This window comes from Oncorhynchus nerka, linkage group LG17 (genome assembly GCF_034236695.1).
Source record: "Oncorhynchus nerka isolate Pitt River linkage group LG17, Oner_Uvic_2.0, whole genome shotgun sequence".
Lineage (NCBI taxonomy): Eukaryota > Metazoa > Chordata > Actinopteri > Salmoniformes > Salmonidae > Oncorhynchus > Oncorhynchus nerka.
The window spans coordinates 50,766,860-50,785,648 of record NC_088412.1 but is presented as its reverse complement, the minus strand read 5'-3'; the positions used below and the strand labels follow the sequence as shown (position 1 = coordinate 50,785,648).

At 47.3% G+C, this 18,789-nt stretch overlaps 1 pseudogene; it reads left to right on the top strand.

Moving 5' to 3' along the window:
- Positions 1-18,525, top strand: part of LOC115145387 (desmoplakin-B-like) — a 46,580-nt pseudogene extending 28,055 nt beyond the window's left edge.
- Positions 18,526-18,789: the final 264 nt, after the last annotated feature.

The following is an 18,789-nucleotide window of genomic DNA, read 5'->3' as shown; positions in this document are numbered from 1 at the left end:
GTCCGTAGAAAGGCCTCTTTAGTGTCCTAAGTTTTCAGAACTGTGACCTTAATTGCCTACCATCTGTAAGCTGTTAGTGTCGTAACGACCGTTCCACAGGTGCATGTTCATTAATTGTTTATGGTTCATTGAACAAGCATGGAAACAGTGTTTAATCGCCTTACAATGAAGATCTGTGAAGGAAGTTATTTGGATTTTTATGAATAATCTTAGGGTCCTGAAAAAGGGTCCTGAAAAAGGGACGTTTATTTCTATATCTCTGTTACACACACAGCCCACTCAGTATCTACAGTGACTTCAGAAAGTATTCACACCCCTTGACTTTTTACACATTTTGTTGTGTTACAAGGTGGGATTAAAATGGATTTTATTGTCCTTTTTTGTTAACGATCTAAACAAAATACTCTGTAACGTCAAAGTGGCCGAAAATGTTTAACATTTGTAAAACAAAACAAAATAAAAAAAATAAAACACCAATATATCGTATTGAACCTCCTAAGACAATACATGTTAGAATCACCTTTGGCAGCGATTACAGCTGTGAGCCTTTCTGGGTAAGTGTCTAAAAGCTGTGCTCACCTGTATTGTACAATATTTTCACATTATTCTTAAAACAATTATTTAAGTTCTGTCAAGTTGGTTGTTGATCATTGATCATTGCCATAGATTTTCAAGACAATTTAAGTCCATACTGAAACTAGGCCACTCGGGAACATTCCATGTCAAATCAAATAAAACTTTATTTGTCATATGCGCCGAATACGACATGTGTAGACCTTACCGTGAAATGCTGACTTACAAGCCCTTAACCAACAGTGCAGTTCAAGAAGATTTAAGAAAATAATGACCAAATAAACAAAAATAGTAACACAATAACATAACAATAACGAGGCTATGTACAGGGGGTACCGGTACCGAGTCAGTGTGTGGGGTTACAGGTTAGAGGTCATTTGTACATCTAGGTAGGGTAGTGAAGTGACTATGCATAGATAATAAACAGCGAGTAGCAGCAGTGTACAAAACAAATGGAAGGGGGTCCATGTAATTGTCTAGTGGCCATTTGATTAATTGTTCAGCAGTTTTATGGCTTTGGAGTAGAAGCTGTTAAGGAGCCTTTTGGTCCTAGACTTGGCGCTCCTGTATTGCTTACTTACTTACTGACTTTATTTTCCCCATGGGGAACTTTATTGTCCCCATGGGGAACTTTATTGTCCCCATGGGGAACTTTATTGTCCCCATGGGGAACTTTATTGTCCCCATGGGGAACTTTATTGTCCCCATGGGGAACTTTACTGTCCCCATGCAGTGTTAAATGTACACATTTAAAGTGGCGTTTAAATACAAAACAAAATTGACAATACAACTTTCATAACAGTCACATACCATTTCATTTTTATTTTTAAAGACTAACCTGCTGTTCTTACTGAGTCCTTAGGAAATTTAGCCTGAGCTATTTAGGAGGGATATCACACCTGACACAAATGATTGTCTAGTTGTGTTTTTCCTGCTGAGGGGGGCCTTATACCCAGAGGGGAGTAGTTGTGTTTTTCCTGCTGAGGGGTGCCTTATACCCAGAGGGGAGTAGTTGTGTTTTTCCTGCTGAGGGGTGCCTTATACCCAGAGGGGAGTAGTTGTGTTTTTCCTGCTGAGGGGTGCCTTATACCCAGAGGGGAGTAGTTGTGTTTTTCCTGCTGAGGGGTGCCTTATACCCAGAGGGGAGTAGTTGTGTTTTTCCTGCTGAGGGGTGCCTTTATAGTTGTGTTTTCCTGCTGAGGGGGCCTTATACCCAGAGGGAGTAGTTGTGTTTTTCCTGCTGAGGGGGCCTTATAGTTGTGTTTTTCCCTGAGGGGGCCTTATACCCAGAGGGGAGTAGTTGTGTTTTTCCTGCTGAGGGTTTTCCTGCTGAGGGTGCCTTATACCCAGAGGGGAGTAGTTGTGTTTTTTTTCCTTCCCTGAGGGGTGCCTTATAGTTGTGTTTTTCCCTGAGGGGAGGGAGTAGTTGTGTTTTTCCTGAGGGGTGCCTTTACCCAGCCCAGGGGAGTAGTTGTGTTTTTCCTGCTGAGGGGGCCTTATACCCAGAGGGGAGTAGTTGTGTTTTTCCTGCTGAGGGGTGCCTTATACCCAGAGGGGAGTAGTTGTGTTTTTCCTGCTGAGGGGTGCCTTATACCTGTGCCCAGAGGGGAGTAGTTGTGTTTTTCCTGCTGAGGGGGGCCTTATACCCAGAGGGGAGTAGTTGTGTTTTTCCTGCTGAGGGGTGCCTTATACCCAGAGGGGAGTAGTTGTGTTTTTCCTGCTGAGGGGTGCCTTATACCTGTGCCCAGAGGGGAGTAGTTGTGTTTTTCCTGATGAGGGGGGCCTTATACCCAGAGGGGAGTAGTTGTGTTTTTTCCTGCTGAGGGGGGCCTTATACCCTGCTGAGGGGTGCCTTATACCCAGGGGAGTAGTTGTGTTTTTCCTGCTGAGGGGGCCTTATACCCAGAGGGGAGGAGTTGTGTTTTTCCTGCTGAGGGTGCCTTATACCCAGAGGGAGTAGTTGTGTTTTTCCTGCTGTGGGGGCCTTATACCCAGAGGGGAGTAGTTGTGTTTTTCCTGCTGAGGGGGGCCTTATACCCAGAGGGGAGTAGTTGTGTTTTTCCTGCTGAGGGGGGCCTTATACCCAGAGGGGAGTAGTTGTGTTTTTCCTGCTGAGGGGTACCTTATACCCAGAGGGGAGTATTGTGTTTTTCCTGCTGAGGGGTACCTTATACCCAGAGGGGAGTAGTTGTGTTTTTCCTGCTGAGGGGTACCTTATACCCAGAGGGGAGTAGTTGTGTTTTTCCTGCTGAGGGGGGCCTTATACCCAGAGGGGAGTAGTTGTGTTTTTCCTGCTGAGGGGTGCCTTATACCCAGAGGGGAGTAGTTGTGTTTTTCCTGTTGAGGGGGGCCTTATACCCAGAGGGGGAGTAGTTCTGTCCGTGTACAGGGGGTGGCTTGGGTCTAAAATGATTTTGTGAGCCTTGCGGAGGGTCCTGACCTTAAAGATCTCATCCAGGCCTGTCTGTTTGACTCCAAGTACCTTACTTGCTGTGGTGATAATCCTTCTCTCTCGTACGGTAGCAGAGAAAACAGTCTTTGACTTGGGTGACTGGAGTCTCTGACAATTTTATGGGCTTTCCTCTGACACCACCTATTATATAGGTCCAGTAAGGCAGGAAGCTTGGCCCCAGTGATGTACTGGGCTATACGCACTACCCTCTGATATACAGGTCCAGTAAGGCAGGAAGCTTGGCCCCAGTGATGTACTGGGCTATACGCACTACCCTCTGATATACAGGTCCTGGATGGCAGGAAGCTTGGCCCCAGTGATGTGCTGGGCTATACGCACTACCCTCTGTAGCGCCTTATGGTCAGATGCCGAACAGTTGCCGTACCAGGCGGTGATGCAACCAATGTCATCTTGGTAAGCAACTCCAGTGTATATTTGGCCTTGTGTTTTAGGTAATTTTAGGTAATTGTCCTGCTGACAGGGGAATTTTGTCTCCCAGGGTATATTTGGCCTTGTGTTTTAGGTAATTGTCCTGCTGACAGGGGAATTTGTCTCCCAGGGTATATTTGGCCTTGTGTTTTAGGTAATTGTCCTGCTGACAGGGGAATGTGTCTTCCGGTGTCTGTTTGGCCTTGTGTTTTAGGTAATTGTCCTGCTGACAGGGAAATTTATCTTCTGTTAAAAATCAGATTGAACTGATTTTTGTGTGTTTAGTTCTTTCTATTCAGTTTATTTTTATCCTAAAAAAATCCTTAGTCCTTGCCAATGACAAGCATACCCATGATATGATGTAGCCACTACCATGCTTGAAAATATGAAGAGTGGTACTCGGTGATGTGTTGGGTTGGATCTGCCCTAAACATAACCCTTTGAGAAAAACAAAAGAAAAACAATTCCACTTTGACAGAATGGGGTATTGTGTGTCGGGTGTCAAGTAAAAATCTTCCCAGAGTGAAATAGTGACTTCATGTTGTAACATTTCCACAGCGTGAAAATGTTCCTTGTTCAATAATTGCATGTGCGTCTCTTTACGTGGATGTCTGAGTTCATGCGGATGTTTCTCTCACACCCTCCCTCGCCCTTGTTTTAGCTATCTAACTAACTAACAAATACAGTATATGCACTGTCAATCGAAAAAGTAGCGCCCAAGTCTTTGCAATCGCAAAAAATCTCTTCTCACATCAACCCTCAGCACTTTGATGCACAAATCTGGGTATTTAATCGTTGACCTTATGCCTCAACAAGCTTCTGATTGGTCAGTGTCAATACTCCAGGCCAACATTGATTGGCAGATGTGTGAAGTGTATGCGCTTGCCCACAGAATAGTTTTTTTGAGGTGGGGGGAGTGTGAGAGGGATTCATCCGCACGAGCTCAGCCATCCACATAAAGAGATGCATGTCCAATTACTGAACCAGGAACATTTTCACGCCGGGAGAAACTTTTCAGCATGACGTCACGATCAGAACGCGATCAGAACGCGATCAGAACACGATCAGAACACGATCAGAACGATTGGGAACGATTTCACGCCGGGAGAAACTTTTCAGCATGACGTCACGATCAGAACGCGATCAGAACGCGATCAGAACGCGATCAGAACGCGATCAGAACGCGATCAGAACGCGATCAGAACACGATCAGAACGCGATCAGAACGCGATCAGAACACGATCAGAACGCGATCAGAACGCGATCAGAACGCGATCAGAACACGATCAGAACACGATCAGAACGCGATCAGAACACGATCAGAACGCGATCAGAACGCGATCAGAACGATTGGGAACGATTTCACGCCGGGGAGATTTGTTATATTACAATCTCAATGTGATCCATTGGAAGTTCAAGGGGTGTGAATACGTTCCGAAGGCACTGTATGTCTCTGTCTCTGAGGGGTTTGTGTCATTGTGTGTCTCCATTATTTAACGGTGCTTTCTTTCCCAGACTACGTTGCTGCAGACCCGTTACATAGAGCTGCTCACCCTGTCTGGTGACTACAACAAATACCTGGGAGAACTACACAATAACATGGAGACGCTCAAGGTACTGGGAGGAACCACACGGAACTGGAGATTCAATCTGTTCCGCTGTGTTTTTACAACAATGAGCTTTTAGACCATGTGTCAATTCATTTTGGTCCGCTTCCATACAGCCCGAGACGCGCCGCACTACTATGTCACAGCAACCACTACCAACGTCCTGCATGCCAAATAGCATTGCCATTCACACACCCCTCCTCCCAAACACACACACACACCTACACACAAGCCAGCCAGTGCACTGTATCTTATCATCACTAATGCTATTTGCCTACAGTCAAACATCTGTGATGTTATATCACCTTCCCTACAGTCAAACATCTGTGATGTTATATCACCTTCCCCACAGTCAAACATCTGTGATGTTATATCACCTTCCCCTCAAACATCTGTGATGTTATATCACCTTCCCCTCAAACATCTGTGATGTTATATCACCTTCCCCTCAGTCAAACATCTGTGATGTTATATCACCTCCCTACAGTCAAACATCTGTGATGTTATATCACCTTCCCTACAGTCAGACATCTGTGATGTTATATCACCTTCCCTACAGTCAAACATCTGTGATGTTATATCACCTTCCCCACAGTCAAACATCTGTGATGTTATATCACCTTCCCCACAGTCAAACATCTGTGATGTTATATCACCTTCCCTACAGTCAAACATCTGTGATGTTATATCACCTTCCCTACAGTCAAACATCTGTGATGTTATATCACCTTCCCCACAGTCAAACATCTGTGATGTTATATCACCTTCCCCACAGTCAAACATCTGTGATGTTATATCACCTTCCCTACAGTCAAACATCTGTGATGTTATATCACCTTCCCTACAGTCAAACATCTGTGATGTTATATCACCTTCTCCTCAGTCAAACATCTGTGATGTTATATCACCTTCCCTACAGTCAAACATCTGTGATGTTATATCACCTTCCCTACAGTCAAACATCTGTGATGTTATATCACCTTCCCTACAGTCAGACATCTGTGATGTTTTGGGGCTGCTTTGCTGCCTCTGGCACTGGGTGCCTTGAACGTGTGCATGGAATCATGAAATCAGGAGAATAACAAGGCATTTTAGAGTGTAATGTCAGACCCAATTTCAGAAAACTGGGTCCTCATTGAAGGTCATAGGTCTTCCAGCAGGACAATGACCCCAAACACACTTCAAAAAGCACCCAGGAATGGTTCAAGATAAAACACTGGACTGTTCTGATGTGGCCAGCAATGAGTCCAGATCTATGTGCTACCAAATATTAAGTCTAGGGTGTCAATAATAGTATCAATGCCATTTCTGTTTATTATCTGATTTAAATGGATATATTAAGTTCTTTAAAAAAAAAAAAGTTTGGTAATATTAACAGAATTGTGGAGACCAAATATTTTGGTAAATTTCAACATATTTTTTGTGAAAATTGTGAGTTACTTGAAAAAAGTGCAAGGTGCCACGATGGTACATAAGTGGACATTATGAAAGGGGGCCACGATGGTACATAAGTGGACATTATGAAGGGGGGCCACGATGGTACATACGTGGACATTATGAAAGGGGGCCACGATGGTACATAAGTGGACATTATGAAGGGGGGTCACGATGGTACATAAGTGGACATTATGAAGAGGGGCCACGATGGTACATAAGTGGCCATTACGAAGGGGGGCCATGATGGTACATAAGTGGACATTATGAAGGGGGGCCACGATGGTACATAAGTGGACATTATGAAGGGGGGCCACGATGGTACATAAGTGGACATTACGAAAGGGGGCCACGATGGTACATACGTGAACATTATGAAGGGGGGCCACGATGGTACATAAGTGGACATTATGAAGGGGGGACACGATGGTAAATAACTGGACATTATGAAGGGGGGACACAATGGTACATAAGTTGACATTATGAAGAGGGGTCACGATGGTACATAAGTGGACATTATGAAAGGGGGCCACGATGGTACATACGTGGACATTATGAAGGGGGGCCACGATGGTACATAAGTGGACATTATGAAGGGGGGCCACGATGGTACATCAAATCAAAATCAAATCAAATTTATTTATATAGCCCTTCGTACATCAGCTGATATCTCAAAGTGCTGTACAGAAACCCAGCCTAAAACCCCAAACAGCAAACAATGCAGGTGTAAAAGCACGGTGGCTAGGAAAAACTCCCTAGAAAGGCCAAAACCTAGGAAGAAACCTAGAGAGGAACCAGGCTATGTGGGGTGGCCAGTCCTCTTCTGGCTGTGCCGGGTAGAGATTATAACAGAACATGACCAAGATGTTCAAATGTTCATAAATGACCAGCATGGTCGAATAATAATAAGGCAGAACAGTTGAAACTGGAGCAGCAGCACAGTCAGGTGGACTGGGGACAGCAAGGAGTCATCATGTCAGGTAATCCTGGGGCACGGTCCTAGGGCTCAGGTCCTCGAGAGAGAGAGAAAGAAAGAGAGAATTAGAGAGAGCATATGTGGGGTGGCCAGTCCTCTTCTGGCTGTGCCGGGTGGAGATTATAACAGAACGTGGCCAAGATGTTCAAATGTTCATAAATGACCAGCATGGTTGAATAATAGTAAGGCAGAACAGTTGAAACTGGAGCAGCAGCATGGCCAGGTGGACTGGGGACAGCAAGGAGTCATCATGTCAGGTAGTCCTGGGACATGGTCCTAGGGCCCAGGCCAGTTGAAACTGGAGCAGCAGCATGGCCAGGTGGACTGGGGACAGCAAGGAGTCATCATGTCAGGTAGTCCTGGGGCATGGTCCTAGGGCTCAGGTCCTCCGAGAGAGAGAAGGAAAGAGAGAAGGAGAGAATTAGAGAACGCACACTTAGATTCACACAGGACACCGAATAGGACAGGAGAAGTACTCCAGATATAACAAACTGACCCTAGCCCCCCGACACATAAACTAATGCAGCATAAATACTGGAGGCTGAGACAGGAGGGGTCAGGAGACACTGTGGCCCCATCCGAGGACACCCCGGACAGGGCCAAACAGGAAGGATATAACCCCACCCACTTTGCCAAAGCACAGCCCCCACACCACTAGAGGGATATCTTCAACCACCAACTTACCATCCTGAGACAAGGCCGAGTATAGCCCACAAAGATCTCCGCCACAGCTCAACCCAAGGGGGGCGCCAACCCAGACAGGCCGACCACAACAGTGAATCAACCCACCCAGGTGACGCACCCCCAGGGACGGCATGAGAGAGCCCCAGTAAGCCAGTGACTCAGCCCCGTAACAGGGTAGAGGCAGAGAATCCCAGTGGAAAGAGGGGAATCGGCCAGGCAGAGACAGCAAGGGCGGTTCGTTGCTCCAGAGCCTTTCCGTTCACCTTCCCACTCCTGGGCCAGACTACACTCAATCATATGACCCACTGAAGAGATGAGTCTTCAGTAAAGACTTAAAGGTTGAGACCGAGTTTGCGTCTCTGACATGGGTAGGCAGACCGTTCCATAAAAATGGAGCTCTATAGGAGAAAGCCCTGCCTCCAGCTGTTTGCTTAGAAATTCTAGGGACAATTAGGAGGCCTGCGTCTTGTGACCGTAGCGTACGTATAGGTATGTACGGCAGGACCAAATCAGAGAGATAGGTAGGAGCAAGCCCATGTAATGCTTTGTAGGTTAGCAGTAAAACCTTGAAATCAGCCCTTGCTTTGACAGGAAGCCAGTGTAGAGAGGCTAGCACTGGAGTAATATGATCAAATTTTTTGGTTCTAGTCAGGATTCTAGCAGCCGTATTCAGCACTAACTGAAGTTTATTTAGTGCTTTATCCGGGTAGCCGGAAAATAGAGCATTGCAGTAGTCTAACCTAGAAGTGACAAAAGCATGGATTAATTTTTCTGCATCATTTTTGGACAGAAAGTTTCTGATTTTTGCAATGTTACGTAGATGGAAAAAAGCTGTCCTCGAAATGGTCTTGATATGTTCTTCAAAAGAGAGATCAGGGTCCAGAGTAACGCCGAGGTCCTTCACAGTTTTATTTGAGACGACTGTACAACCATTAAGATTATTTGTCAGATTCAACAGAAGATCTCTTTGTTTCTTGGGACCTAGAACAAGCATCTCTGTTTTGTCCGAGTTTAATAGTAGAAAGTTTGCAGCCATCCACTTCCTTATGTCTGAAACACATGCTTCTAGCGAGGGCAATTTTGGGGCTTCACCATGTTTCATTGAAATGTACAGCTGTGTGTCATCCGCATAGCAGTGAAAGTTTACATTATGTTTTCGAATAACATCCCCAAGAGGTAAAATATATAGTGAAAACAATAGTGGTCCTAAAACAGAACCTTGAGGAACACCGAAATTTACAGTTGATTTGTCAGAGGACAAACCATTCACAGAGACAAACTGATATCTTTCCGACAAATAAGATCTAAACCAGGCCAGAACATGTCCGTGTAGACCAATTTGGGTTTCCAATCTCTCCAAAAGAATGTGGTGATCGATGGTATCAAAAGCAGCACTAAGGTCTAGGAGCACGAGGACAGATGCAGAGCCTCGGTCCGTTGCCATTAAAATGTCATTTACCACCTTCACAAGTGCCGTCTCAGTGCTATGATGGGGTCTAAAACCAGACTGAAGCATTTCGTATACATTGTTTGTCTTCAGGAAGGCAGTGAGTTGCTGCGCAACAGCCTTCTCTAAAATTTTTGAGAGGAATGGAAGATTCGATATAGGCCGATAGTTTTTATATTTTCTGGGTCAAGGTTTGGCTTTTTCAAGAGAGGCTTTATTACTGCCACTTTTAGTGAGTTTGGTACACATCCAGTGGATAGAGAGCCGTTTATTATGTTCAACATAGGAGGGCCAAGCACAGGAAGCAGCTCTTTCAGTAGTTTAGTTGGAATAGGGTCCAGTATGCAGCTTGAAGGTTTAGAGGCCATGATTATTTTCATCATTGTGTCAAGAGATATAGTACTAAAAGACTTGAGCGTCTCTCTTGATCCTAGGTCCTGGCAGAGTTGTGCAGACTCAGGACAACTGAGGTTTGGAGGAATACGCAGGTTTAAAGAGGAGTCCGTAATTTGCTTTCTAATAATCATAATCTTTTCCTCAAAGAAGTTCATGAATTTATCACTGCTAAAGTGAAAGTCATCCTCTCTTGGGGAATGCTGCTTTTTAGTTAGCTTTGCGACAGTATCAAAAAGGAATTTCGGATTGTTCTTATTTTCCTCAATTAAGTTAGAAAAATAGGATGATCGAGCAGCAGTAAGGGCTCTTCGGTACTGCACGGTAACGTCCTTCCAAGCTAGTCGGAAGACTTCCAGTTTGGTGTGGCGCCATTTCCGTTCCAATTTTCTGGAAGCTTGCTTCAGAGCTCGGGTATTTTCTGTGTACCAGGGAGCTAGTTTCTTATGATACATTTTTTTAGTTTTTAGGGTGCAACTGCATCTAGGGTATTGCGCAAGGTTAAATTGAGATACTCAGTTAGGTGGTTAACGGATTTTTGTCCTCTGGCGTCCTTGGGTAGGCAGAGGGAGTCTGGAAGGGCATCAAGGAATCTTTGTGTTGTCTGTGAATTTATAGCACGACTTTTGATGTTCCTTGGTTGGGGTCTGAGCAGATTATTTGTTGCAATTGCAAACGTAATAAAATGGTGGTCCGATAGTCCAGGATTATGAGGAAAAACATTAAGATCCACAACATTTATTCCATGGGACAAAACTAGGTCCAGCGTATGACTGTGACAGTGAGTGGGTCCAGAGACATGTTGGACAAAACCCACTGAGTCGATGATGGCTCCGAAAGCCTTTTGGAGTGGGTCTGTGGACTTTTCCATGTGAATATTAAAGTCACCAAAGATTAGAATATTATCTGCAATGACTACAAGGTCCGATAGGAATTCAGGGAACTCAGTGAGAAACGCTGTATATGGCCCAGGAGGCCTGTAAACAGTAGCTATAAAAAGTGATTGAGTAGGCTGCATAGATTTCATGACTAGAAGCTCAAAAGACGAAAACGTCATTTTTTTTTTTGTAAATTGAAATTTGCTATCGTAAATGTTAGCAACACCTCCGCCTTTGCGGGATACATAAGTGGACATTATGAAGGGGGGCCACAATGGTACATAAGTGGACATTATGAAGGGGGGCCACGATGGTACATACGTGGACATTATGAAAGGGGGCCACGATGGTACATAAGTGGACATTATGAAGGGGGGTCACGATGGTACATAAGTGGACATTATGAAGGGGGGTCACGATGGTACATAAGTGGACATTATGAAGTGCCCTATTTTGTGTCGCAGTTGTATTTAAAAAAACAAAAACATAATAGGCCATGTCTGACCTAATCCTAATCCTTCCTTCTCCACCTGTAGATGCGTAACACCAGGATCGACCTGTTGGAGGAGGAGCTACGGCTGCTCAAAGAGGACATTGAGGACCACAACGCTAAGAACAGTTCTCTGGAGGAGGCGTTAGTCCGCTACCGGCTTGAGCTGTCCCAGTCGCAGGAGCAGCTCCTCTCTGTGGAGGAGGTGAAGAGGAGCACGGCCCTGCAGTGCAGCGCCACTCAGGACTCCCTTGCCTCCACCCGCGGCCAACTGAAGGAGCTGCAGGAGCAGGTGACCCGCCTCAACTCCCTCGTCGAGGAGGAGAAGAGGAAGAGGAGGATGGCGGATGAGCGCTACGGGGAGCTGCAGGATGAGCACGAGCAGGTGCTGAGGAGGAGGCAGAAGGAGTTGGAGCAGGCCAACTGGGCAAAGATGGAGGTGGAGAAGAGTGTGGGGACCCAGGAGAGGGAGGCAGAGCGGTTAAGGAAGCAGCTGGAGGAGGAGGAGCAGCGCTTCAAAGAGCTGGAGCAAGAGCTGTCTAAGGTAAGGACACAATGCAGTGTGGAGATCAGTAACCAAAAGCTCAGCTACGAGTCCCAGATTACCATCTGCAGGATGGACATCCAGCACCTGTCTTCCCAGAGGGAGGAGGTGGACCAGGGCATCAAGTTGCAGTGTGAACGGCTAGAGGCTGATAGGAGGGACCAGGAGGACCAGCTCAGGAGGCTGAATGTGTCTCTGAGTCAGGCCGAGGAGCAGAGGACGATGGCGGAGGAGGAGGCCCATTCTCAGAGATCTGTGGTCACAGAGGAGGCGCGGAGGAGAAGGGAGCTGGAGGCGCAGGTGGAGATATTAGTCAGGCAGAGAGGGGAGGACAGTAGTCAGTATAGAGGTGAGGTGTCAGAGCTCACCAAGGCCCTGCAGGACAGAAGCGGCCAGCTGGTCCTCCTCACACACAGCCTGGACGAGGAGCAGAGAAGGAGGAGAGCATTGGAGGAGGAGAGGACCAGGATGGAGCTGCTCCTGGGGGAGATTCGGGGCAAGCGGACCTCCTCCTCCCAGGCTGTGACCCGGCTGAGGGAGGTGGAGGAGGAGCTGGTTAGTAGCTGTACAGAGTTTAAGAAGGTGAGCGGTGAGAAGAACAAGGCAGAGCAGAGTGTAGCCAGGTTACAGGGATCCATCAAGGAGCTGCAGGCTACTCTTGAAAGGAAAGATGGGGAGGTGGAGGCTTTGAGGAGAACCGGCCAGGAGGAGGTGATCAAGAGGAGGCACGTGGAGACAGAGCTCCAGAAAACCAACCACACCATGCGGGAGTACACCAGTACCATCACCACCCTGCGTCGCAGTCAGGAGGAGGCCAAAACCGTGGGGAGGAGGGGAGAAGAGGAGCACAGGAAACTCCAGGAGGAGCTAGAGAGGAGGTTGAAGGAGTTCAAAGCCTCCACGGAGTGTCTGGCGTCTCTGAGCTCCGAGCTGAAGTCACTCCAACAGCATCTCCTCCAGGAGCAGGCCAAGGTCCGCGAGGCTAATCTCTGTAACGAAACACTCTACAAGACCATCGAGGAGAAGAGCCGAGTGCTCAACGAGAGCTCGGTAGAACACGAGCGTCTCCAGACCCTGACCCAGACCCTGACCAAAGAGCGACTGCGGCTCGAGGAAGAGTTGAGGGGGGTGAAACATGAGAGGGAGGAGCTGCTGAGGACCAGACAGGGGGCTGATGACGAGCTGGTGGCCCAGATCACTGTCCTGGAGCTGCAGCTGAAGAGCAGCTCGGGAAGCAGCCTGGATACCCAGAGCCTGGTGGCAGAGCTCTCTTCGGAGAGGGAGAAACTCAGGATGGAGATAGGGCAACTCCAGGGTCAGGTCTTTGAGGTACTTGTCTTGAACCTCAGAGGTTCATGTCGGACTGTTTTGTGTTTCTTCAAATCAGACTATACTACTTTAGTTAGTTGGTGGATAGCTTTAGCTGGCTGCAGACAATCCGTTTATCTTGCATGCTGGCAAACCTCATGTAGATGCCTGCCTTTGCTTGTTTATTGTGAAACCCATGCTAGTCATGCATCCTTGTATGTGTTGTGATTTGCATTTTCAATTGAAAGATTGAAGAAAAAAAAGGAATGCAAATGCAATCTGTGCATCCACTGTGGTTGCCTTCACCATACTGCTTTCTCACACCCCTGCCCACAACTAGATACTTCCTCTGTTGATTTACCAATCATCAGGCTTTTTGCCTTTGCTTTGTTTTGTCTCCAGTGATCCACAGTGTCTACATCATCACTGATCTTGTCCTCTGGTCTTAATTTAGTCTCTGTCCTTGTAATTATTGTCGTGTCCACGTATCTAGTAATATTAGTAGATAGATTCTTGTTTGTCTAGTCTAGTAAACTGGTAATCAGTCTCTGACAGTATCTGTCTATTTCCTTTGAATGTACAGGAAACCAATTGCACTCTTGTTTCCATGTTGGGGAATTCTGGTAATTTATTGCTTTAGTGATATCATTTTAATTGACCAATGATAACTGCTTATTGCCAATGTGTGGGTAAGTTATTGGGAGCTGTGTTTTGTTTTTCAATAACAGAGCATGCTGTTCTTATTGTAAATGCCAAATCAGCTAATTCTGTGACATTTTCTAACAAAATAATTCATAATTATTCTAAAACTAATCACTCAACTAATATTTTGCAGGTGGACATTTATTGTCATGAATCTTGTCCTGGAGGCAGAACTGAGCGATTTCCGCTTAGATAGGCCAGCTGCAAAATCTAAATGGGCTATATTGTAAATATTTATGAAAACTAAGCTTAATTCAAGGTTAGGGGAACCACTAGGCATTCGGGTTACCAGTATGGTTAAGGTTAAGGTTAGGTTTTAAAAAACTGTGCCAGTTAGTGACCACCCTGCAGAGATGCCTCAAAAACAAGATTCATGACGAAAAACGCTAACCTGCTAATATTCTGCCCCTTTGTCTATCTGTCTATCTCACCTTCACCCCTCTGTCCCTGTCTCTCCTTCTCTTCCTCTCTCTCTCTCCCTTGACCCCCCCGTCCCCCCGTCTCTCCCCATCCAGACATCCTGTCTGATTCAGTCCACTGAGACCCAGTACAACGAGATAGAGACGGAGAGAGATGCTCTGCTGTTGAAGCTAAAGCAGACAAACCAGGACAGAGCTCGCTCTCAGAAGCTAGAGGAAGAGCTGAACCACATGAAAGTCTCTCTTGAGTCCGAGTCACGCATCAAGCTGTGCCTGCAGGAGGAGAATGAGAAGGTGTGTATTGTTGATTTCACTTTGCTGTCTGGAGTCAATCTTATATATGTGTATTTTAAATTTGATTAATTCATTCATTCCTTTATTTATCTATCCATCCATCCATTGATTCATTCATTTATGATTCATATTACATTAATTTGTATTATTATCATATTTTATATAATTTATTCATCCATCAATTAATACATTTATTCATCCATTCAGGTCAAGAAGGACTTCCTGTACTGGAAGGGCCAGTACGAGTCCAAGGAAGGGGAGGTGAGGCAGTTTAACTCGGAGAAGGAGAAGCTGGAGCGGGAGAGGAGCTCTCTGAAGACTGAGATAGAGCGGTTGATGAGAGAGCTGAGGGAGGTGGAGGAGCGTCATAAGAGCAGGCTGCTGATCACCCAGACCCAGTTCTCTGAACTCACCTCCGTCAGAGACTCCCTGGAGGCAGAGTTGAGTAAACTCAGGAAAGGCCCTACGCCTTCGCCAAACACACCCAGACGGACGAGAGCGGAAAGAAAGACCTGGATCCCGCCACGCTGGTCTTCGAAGGTGTCCGCAAAATGGTGATGGCCAAGCAGCTGCTGGACTGTGGGGTCATCAACAAAGTGACTTACGGACAGCTCCTGAACGGTCAGAAGACCGTCCGCGAGGTGTCTGTGGACATCAAGCTCAATCTTAAGGGGACTGGTAGTATCTCTGGTGTGGCTGTGGGACCTCAAGGTAAAATGTCCCTCACAGAGGCCAAGAGAGAGAACATCCTCTCTGAAGACAGCGCCATCTTGCTGCTAGAGGCCCAAGCTGCCACAGGCCACATTGTGGATCCCAGAGTCAACGAGAAGATGACGGTGCAGGAGGCGTGCAAGAGAGGAGTGGTATACGAGGAGGACAGAGAGAGGCTGCTGATTGCTGAGGCTGCATGTCTGGGGTACCGTGACCCCAACACCACCAAGCTCTTGTCAGCAGGCCAGGCTATGAGGAAGGGCCTGATCGATAGAGTCACAGCTCTGCGGATGCTCCAGGCACAAGAATCAGTAGGGGGAATCATAGACCCTGTCCTCAGTGTCTTCCTCCCTAAAGATGCAGCCATGGACCGGGACCTGATCGACGAGGATCTGTACCGAGCCTTGAACCAACGACCTGAGTGTTACTTGGACCCAGACACCCAGCTGGGAGCCAGCTACGTATCCCTGAAGAGGAGATGCAAGGCCGAACCCACCACAGGTCTCCTGATTCTCCCCGCTCCAGAGAAGCCCATGACAGTGAAGGGTCTCAGGGGAGAGGTGTCTGTCACAGACCTGATGAGTGCTAACCTCTTGGAGAAATCTGACATGGACCAACTGAAGGAAGGCAAACTGACCAGCCAGGACATCGAGCACCGGTTGAGGTCGTACCTCCGTGGCTCCACCTGTATTGCGGGGGTCTACAACGAGGCAAACGACAAGATCTTGTCCATCTACCAGGCCATGAAGGAAGGGTTACTGAAGCCCAGCACCACCCTGGAGCTCCTTGAAGCCCAGGCCGCCTCTGGATTCATGATTGACCCCGTCAACAACCTCTGTCTGACCGTGGTCGATGCCTACAAGAGGGGCCTGGCTGGGCCGGAGCTCAAAGACAAGCTGTTGTCTGCAGAGAGGGCCGTCACCGGGTATAAAGACCCAGGCACGGATAAGATCATCTCCCTGTTCCAGGCCATAGAGAAGGGGCTGATCGAGAAGGAACATGGGATCCATCTACTCGAGGCTCAGATTGCCAGCGGGGGCATCATCGACCCCAGACACAGCCACCGCATCGAGGTGGTGACTGCCTATAAGAAGGGCTACTTCAGCAAGGAAATGAACCAGATCCTGACAGACGAAGGGGACAACTCCAAGGGCTTCTTCGATCCAAACAACCAGGACAACCTAACTTATCTCCAGCTAAAGAAACGCTGCATCATAGACCAGAAGACTGGCCTGGTTCTCCTCTCCATCAAGAAGAAGAAGGAACCGCCTCAGCCCATCACCCAGAAGAGCACTCAAAGGAAGAGGAGGGTGGTGATTGTAGACCCAGACACCAATAAGGATATGTCGGTGAAGGAAGCGTACGACAAGGGGCTGATCGACTACGAGATGTTCCTGGAGCTGTCGCAGCAAGAGTGTGAGTGGGAGGAAATCACTACCACCACCCAGGATGGATCCAAGAGATTGGTCATCTTCGACAGAAAGACAGAGATCCAGTATGACATCAGAGAGCTGCTAGAGAAGAGTGTGATCAACCAATCATTGTACGACCAGTACAGATCGCAGATGATTACTCTCACACAGTTTGCTGACATCATCACCAGCAAGACCAAAGCAAACAGATCCTCTGCCTCGTCTTCCTCCTCCTCATCAACATCATCATCCAAAGCCAGAGCAGCAGCAACATCAGCAGCAGCATACTCATCCCTGCTGTCTTCATCAACCACCTACTCACCACGGATCACTTCAACATCATCTACTTCCATCAAGGCTGAGAAGACGAGCTCCATCATTGGCAGCTCTACCATTGGACCCTCCTCCATTGGCGACTGCTCCACCATCACCAGATCCACCACCAGCAGCTCCTTTACCCAGCCCGATGGCCCTTCCTCTCCCAGCACTCTGAAGCATATCGCCAGTATCTCTGTCTCCCTGGCTTGCCCTGCTGAAGCTGTGGTCTTGGATGGGGAGCAGAGCCCCGTGGGCGCCATCTTTGACATGGAGGCCCTAGAGAAGATCTCCATCTCCGAGGCTCACAAACGTGGGCTGGTGGACAGCATTTCTGCCCAGAGACTACTGGAGGCCCAGGCTTGCACCGGAGGCATTGTAAACCCTTCCGATGGACGGCGCCTGTCCATCCAGGAGGCCTCCAGCCAGGGGATCATCGAGAACGACATGGCTACCAGGCTGAAGCCCGCCCAGAAGGCCTACATCGGGTTTGAAGACATCAAGTGTAAACATAAAATGTCCGCTGCTGAGGCCATGAGGGAGAAGTGGCTTCCCTATGAGGCGGGCCACCGCTTCCTGGAGTTCCAGTTTGTTACCGGAGGCCTGTATGACCCAGAGCTGGGCCGCAGGAGGACCATCAAGGAAGCTCTCAAAGAGGGCTGGCTGGATGGAAGAGGGGCCCAGAAGCTCCAGGACACGAGGCACCATGCCAAGAACCTGACCTGCCCCAAGACCAAGCTGAAGATCTCTTACAAAGAAGCAATGGATAACTGCTTGGTGGAGGAGAATACAGGAGTCAAGATGCTCCAGGCTGCCTCTGCCTCCTCCAGAGGGATCAGTAGTCCGTACAACTCATCCACTCCCGGGTCCACATCGGGCTCCAGGACCGGGTCGAGGGCGAGCTCTCGGAGAGGCAGCTTGGACCTGGGATCATCTGGCTCCTCCAGACGATACAGCATCGTCAGCAGCACCACCTACAGCCGCACCTCCTTCAGTTCCAGCTCCATGTCATAGGGTGATGGAGAAGAGGGAAAAATAGGGATAACTATTAATTAGTTACATTAACTTAGTCTTTGTCTTAACCTCTGCATACTTTTAGTTTTTTGTTTCACATATTACCTTTTGCTTTACTTATGTAAGGAAGCCCTGCTTATTGGTCAGTTAGAAATGTGTCTGTCCTAAATAAAGAGGTCCCATCAAATGTTGTCTCTTCTGTTTAAAGTGGCTGCAGACGGATAACAATGAAACAAACATTCCTGGGTGTTTGAGTGGAAGAAAAATACTTCATGTAAATTGTATTTGTTCCCTCTGACATCATGAAGGAAACAGAGCTCTGCTATGTGCTGTTTGTATCTTGTTAAAGGGGAAGGAGGAAACAGAGCTCTGCTATGTGCTGTTTGTATCTTGTTAAAGGGGAAGGAGGAAACAGAGCTCTGCTATGTGCTGTTTGTATCTTGTTAAGAGCTCTGGGTATCTTGAAGGAAGGGAAACAGAGCTCTGCTATGTGCTGTTTGTATCTTGTTAAAGGGGAAGGAGGAAACAGAGCTCTGCTATGTGCTGTTTGTATCTTGTTAAAGGGGAAGGAGGAAACAGAGCTCTGCTATGTGCTGTTTGTATCTTGTTAAAGGGGAAGGAGGAAACAGAGCTCTGCTATGTGCTGTTTGTATATTGTTAAAGGGGAAGGAGGAAACAGAGCTCTGCTATGTGCTGTTTGTATCTTG